This window comes from Polypterus senegalus, chromosome 10 (assembly GCF_016835505.1).
Source record: "Polypterus senegalus isolate Bchr_013 chromosome 10, ASM1683550v1, whole genome shotgun sequence".
In the NCBI taxonomy this organism is placed as follows: domain Eukaryota; kingdom Metazoa; phylum Chordata; class Cladistia; order Polypteriformes; family Polypteridae; genus Polypterus; species Polypterus senegalus.
The window spans coordinates 91,764,309-91,771,109 of NC_053163.1; positions in this window are offsets into that span (position 1 = coordinate 91,764,309).

Consider the following 6,801-nt stretch of genomic DNA (forward strand, 5'->3'; position numbering starts at 1 on the left):
ATACTGATCAGTCTTGAAGAAACAGACAGCATCTCAACAATATATAAAAACATTTTAAATGCCCTTCCTTTCAAAGATGCTAGGGTATGAGGTTGAAAAAATGTTTCACTTAATATTTCTGAAAAGAAGTGGAAGGCAGCCATGCAAAGAATGCACTCTGGCTCCATATTTGCAAATCATTCAATCATCCCACTTAAAATCTTTTTTTGAGTACTTTAATCTTGTTGAAAATTGTCCAAAATGTATCCAGGGCAAGATTCAACATGTGAACATTGCAATTTAGCTCCAGCCTCACTGGACCATATGCTTTTGGCGTACACCCACTTAACATCATTCAGGACAAAAACGTTTGAATGCCTATCAGACCGCCTTGGTGTCGCAATCACTCCTAACTCATTAACAGCTGTTTGGTGTACTCCCAGAAAGTGGAGAAGGACAAACTGATTGTGATTGCCTATACTACACTACTAGTACACAGACTTATCTTGGAAAAAATTGCTTTTTAGAAAATCTGTCCAATACTCTTTTAAAATATGGCAAGATCTAATTAATCAGATCTTAGAATAAGCATTTATATTTTGGAAAAGGACATCCCCCTTTCTTTGTTGTTTATAAAGATTTGTTCATGCTTTTTGTACTCCTCTCTTTCTCTCAGTGATTATGGTTTGTTAAGTTTGATGTGATTGTATGGAATGTTGTTTTCTTGATATAAAAAATAGTACCATACCAATAACAGAACACTATTACAATACCATACATTAATCAAACATCAGATGATATACTAGATACACATATGTAGTTGGTAAGTCTTATGACATCAACAGGAAAAAATGGTGTCTGAATCTACTAGCATGATTGCCAATTGCCAGAAAAGAAGCAGAAAAGTGACTATTCAGAACAGTCATTACAATTTAGTTTGGCTTTTAAGGCAGTGTGTGAGTTATACTACAAATGTTCAACTGTGCTGCCTTCACCATCTGGAGGTGTGTTATACCAGGATGTTATGCAGCAGTAAGGATGGTCTCCACTCTGCACCTCTTTGTGTTTTATTCCAGGTACTTCAGCTTTCCTCCCACATTCACAAAGATTTAAGTGTTATGTTGATCAGCCATTTCAGTGTGAGCATCAGTGCTAGTGTACATGGTCTGTGTAATGGACTGGCACCTTGCCTGCGACTATCATTCCAGTCCGCCAGGCAACCCTAAATTGGATTAAGTAGGTATGATAATGTTATGATATACTAACAGTATTTAGGAATGGTAATTCCTAATTTATTGAATAACATAATGTCTCAAGCAAGTCTATTGCAAAGATTAGATCATTGTAAATAATGAAGGATGAGAGTGCATGGCGCGAATGGGATACTAAAGGTAACTTAATAAAATATTAAATAACTAGTATCACAACAACGGTAGATATCACGTGTGTAAAGATGTTATACTAGAAAACAACATTATCTTATAATTAATTATGTGGGCGGCATTCTTTTTCTCAAATGTAAAACTAAATTGTGCAAATACAACATTTATGCAGTATTATATTGTGGGCCTCAGCTTATTTGCATTTCAAAACTTGAAATCTTTACATATAAAACATAAAACAACAGTAAGGTGAAAGAGAAATATTAAATATTTATAAAATACCATTTAAGCCTAACTATGTATTTTAGGAGGTTTCCTTTAGAGACAAAACATTTACTCTAATTTATTTACAGATTTTTTTTTTTTTTTAGAAAACAGGTCTTGAAAGTAAACTTTAATTGTCTAGTCTTTCATTTCTTCTCATTCCATCTGATGTAACTTTTGATTAAAAAAAATTGCCATCCTGGTATTGCTCACGAAAAAATAAACATTGTCTTTTTAATTAACAAATGTTTAATTGAAAATTGTATTGCTATTTAGTACCTGACACATTTTTGGAAGGTGTTTATTTATTACATTTTATAATGAGAATTGTGTGATGTCCCACATATAAAACACAATTAGCTGCATTTCCGAACCAAAATATGACTGCTTCTTCATATGCACACTCACACACACTTATGCATATGTGAAATCAAGTAATCAAGACCTCAGCTTATTCATCATTAATGGTTGCAATGCACCCTCTATTTTGCAATGTATGTAATAATACAATTCATTCCATTTTAATCCCAACAGATGGTGTGTCACAAACATTAGCACTGCTTTTACAAATCCCATACCAGCATTTAAATGTAAGTGCAGAAACCTCCACCATTCAAATCTGGTGGCAAAGAGGCTCTCAAGGACACACAGTGTGTGCTAAAGGAAAAGCTGAGTGAAGGAAAGGAAACTTACATAGGTAACATAGAAAACAAACTAACTCAGAATAATTTGAAGGATGTCTGGAATAGACTGAGTACAATTATGATACTCAAGAAATCCGGGGGTCAGGTGCTAGAAGTAAATGTTGCAAAGCTAATGGCCTGAACCGGTTTCAATAGCTTTTCCCTCCCACTGCCACCTTCTTCCAGTGAACAGTCTCTCCACACCATTCCTCCTACATCAACAACTCCTACTACATCAACTGGAATGGCCAGTGACAAGTCCACCTCTGACCATCAGTGTGGACTGTCTATAACTGAAGACCAAGTAAGGAGACAACTGAGGAAGCTACACACAGGAAAAGCTGCTGGACCAGGTGGAGTCAGTCCTAGTGTTCTTAAGGCCTATGCTAACCAACTTTGTGGTGTCCTCTGTCACTTGTTCAGTCAGTCCTTAAGGCTTCAGAAAGTGCCACTGCTGTGGAAAACATCCTGCATGGTTTCTTCTCCAAAGATGATGGGCTCCTCTTCACCAAATGACAACAGACCATTTATGTCTCACATCATGAAGACCTTTGAGAGACTGGTCCTGGATTATATGAGTTGACTTGTAATAGACCACCAGGACCCAATGTAATTTGCCTATCAGACAAAGATTGGAGTAGAGGATACAATTATCTCTCTGCTCCACAAGGCTTATTCTCAGCTGGGCAAAGCTGGCAACACTGTGAGGATTATGTTTTTTGATTTCTTCAGTACCCTCAGTACCATTCAGCCATCCCTGTTAAGCAGTAAACTTAGAGATATGCAGATGGATGAGCTTTTGGTGTCCTGGATAATGGGCTACCTGTCAAGTAGACCACAGTTTGTAGGACTCAAGGACTGTGTTTCTGATACAGATGTGAGCAAACCTGGAGCACCACAAAGAACAGTCCTGTCTCCTTTTCTCTTCAATCTGTACACCACCTGTCACCTGCAGAAATTCTGAAGATGATTCTGCACTTATGGGAGTTATTGATAAGGGGGTGAGATATAGTATAGGAGTCACAAGTAGAACTTTGTTTTTTGGTCCAAAGAGAATCGTCAGCATGTTAATATCAGCAAACCAAGGAACTGGTTATTGAGTTTCACCACAGCAAAAAGCCTCTATGTCTGGTCACTATTAAAGGAAGAGGTAGAGGTGGTCCACTCCCACAACTACTTAGGGGTCCACATTAATGGTAGGTTGGGCTGGTCTTGAAACACATAGGCACTATATAGAAAAGGGCAGAGTAGGCTCTTTTTCCTGTGATTGTGTTCCTTTAGTGTGGGAAGTGGCATCCTTCACATCTTCTATAATTCTGGAGGCAGTAGTAAAGGAAAGAGAATTAAAACAAAACTGAGTGCCATTATGAACAAAGCTGCACATGCTCCCTCTGATGCAGTAACACTGAAGACTTTCAGCCAACAAATTATTGAACAAAGGTTTGTCAAGAAACGGTACTGGGGCTCCTTTATACCAACAGCAAAACATCTACATAATGCCTCACTGTGATTGTGACAACCAAGTCAGAGGTTTTCTTTCTTTTTGATTTGCTTGCTTTATAGTCAACCCAGATATATGTTCATACCAAAATATATGTGTTTATTTGTTTTTTTGTTGAGATCTATCAATCTAATTGGCTTATGCTACATAAATTGTGATAGACAGGGAATTTCTTGCACTCCAAACTGAGAGCACAACTATCCCAACTAAGTCTCAGGTTCAAAATACCATTTTTTCAAAATTTCACTCACAAACCTAGCTTTTTTTATTCACAATAACTTTTTTCTTCACATTTCTCCTCTTCCACTCCCAATGAATGTTGTCTTTGCTCCACTCCCAGTTCTGACTCACCTGACTGAGGAGGTGAAGCTCCTTTTACTGCCAAACTTACTGTAGGAGTACTTCTAGCATGTCTGAAGTGTACCCCAAGGATGGAATCAGGGAAGTGCCCCCAAAAAGCTCCCGTCAGTGGCTTTCTCAAACTACATTTCCCATGAAGCCCCACTAGAGTTCAAACTAGATATGCTGCCAACCATATGTGCTGGGAGAAAATAATTCTTTAGTAAGCAGTCCTTGACTGCCCCATGCACCATACAATCTTCCCTCCCAGGAGAAGTAAGTTAAATTTAAAAAGCTTAAAAAATGAAGATTAAAAAATATAGATACATGTATGAAAGGTGATGCAAAGGGATTTCAATTTTCATTCACACACAGTTTTAAGACATAACCAAAGTCTGAAATTATGAGCCTTGTGGTTCATAGTTCAATGCTTTACCGTCAGGTTAAACTGCCTGCCTAATTAGATAGCAAAATATTAACTTCCATTAGTCTTCAGTCTGCTCAGTTCTTCATAAATCAAAGACTTTGTTACATCAAGCAAACGTCTAGCACTTATTGTTTAGAAAGCATTTTCTCTTGTTTTTCTGCTTTGCGCCAACACACTCTGTATACTCAGCAAATGGAAATTTCTGAAAGCAGATACCTCAGCTATATTATTTTACTTGATAATATTCTTAAAATAATGTCTTTGGGGTGTAGTTTTTTTTTCCTTTTTTTCCAAACATTTTCATGCTTATCACAGTTTGTGCATCACCATGCAAATGAAAGGGACAAGTGTTCTTCATTGTTTAAGCTAATCATAGTGACATCTGGTTTTAAAGTTAAGGCAGTGCCCTTAAATTTTTGTTCCTAATTTTCTTTTTTTAAAATGAGCATTTAATCTGACAATTCATTTTTAGAATCATTTTTATCCATGCTTTGATATTGTTTTCCAATAATAGTCTAAGATGTGAGTGGCCATGCAGTACATTATCCTGCTAATCATTAGCTCCAGTTTGATTAATGTGATTTTTGCAGGTTTTTACCTTAATATATTAAAATGTATTTAACCTAATCAATATTGTTCTGTAATCCAGATGTATTAGTTGAACATAGTGCATAAAAAAATATGTTGTAAGCAGGATAATTACTGCTTTGTACTGTTCGTTGCATTTATTGTATAATAAACATTTAGTATCATGTAACATTTTGATACAAAAACAAAAATATTGGCAGCATGTTGTTGTCTGTGTAATGTACTTTTTATACAATCACCCATATTCAGAACTTAAGCAACACTTAGTTTGGATCATTCTTACCAAAGTGCCACACTGTGTCACAGTCAGCCAGTCATTTTCCAACCCGCTATATCCTAACACAGGGGTCTGCTGGAGCCAATCCCATCCTACACAGGGCGCAAGGCAGGAACAAACCCGAGTAGGGCGCCAGCCCACTGCACACACACACACACACACACACCAATGACAATTTAGGATCGCCAATGCACCTAACCTGCGTGTCTTTGGATTGTGGGAGGAAACTGGAGCACCTGGAGGAAACCCACACAGACACGGGGAGAACATTGTGAACGCTGGCCCCAGCACAGACAGACGGACGACATATTTTTTCACCACACACTTTTATTTCAATATATACAAGCTATACAGTCACGTGCACTCACGTAACCCCAGTGCCTTCAGCACCGAATCCCCCAAAAGTCCAGGGCCACAGTCACTGTGCCTTTCCTCTGGCCGCCTCCTGTCCTTTCTCAGGCTCCGTCTTCTGCCTCCCGACTTCCACCAAATGACTGGAGGGAGGCGGCCCCTTAAATAATGCCCCGGATGAGCCCCAGGTGTTTCCGGCCTCTTCTCCTTAGCCACGCCCCAGCGTGGCAGAAGTGTCGGCTGCTTTCCTGGCGGCTCTCCGGGCGCCACACAAAGTCTTCCCCCCGGCACTTCCTGGTGTGGCGGAAGTGCCGGGCTCCCGGGATAATTAGGCACCGGGCGCCGCCTGGCGGTGGCCACGGGTCCCTACAGGGCTGGACTTCCACGCCCTGTACCTGAGGCCCCCTGCCTAACCAGGACGGACGCCCCCACTCAGTCTGGAGGAGGTACACGCCCTCCTCCGGTCTTCCAAGGCGTCCCAGCCGGGCTCCATCCCCGGCCAAAGACCACACAGGGTAAACCGGCATCGGGGCGCCGCCTGGCGGTGTCCACGGGTCCCTACAGGGCTGGGCTTCCAAGCCCTGTACCCGTGGTCCCCTATATAACCAGGACGGACGCCCCCTCGCGGTCTGGAGGTGGCACAAGCCCTCCTCTCCTCCTCCTGGGCGTCCCGGCCGGGGACCACAACATGCAAACTCCACGCAGGGAGGACCCAGGAAGTGAACCCAGGTCTCCTTACTGGGAGGCAGCAGCATTACCACCGTGCCGCCCACTGTATCACATCTTTGTTTTAAAACATTTTACTGTAAGATTTTTATCCTCAGTCAGATCTGTGCTTGCATGACATTAGAAACATTTTTGTTTTTATATTGTAGTTACTGGAAATTTTTATCAATACTTACTTCATCATACATATGTTTTAGGATGACATGGTAAAACAGTGATTAGTACTGCTACTTCACAGATTTAGAGTCCAGGCTCTGAATTCTAAGCCCAGCTGCTTCCTGTGT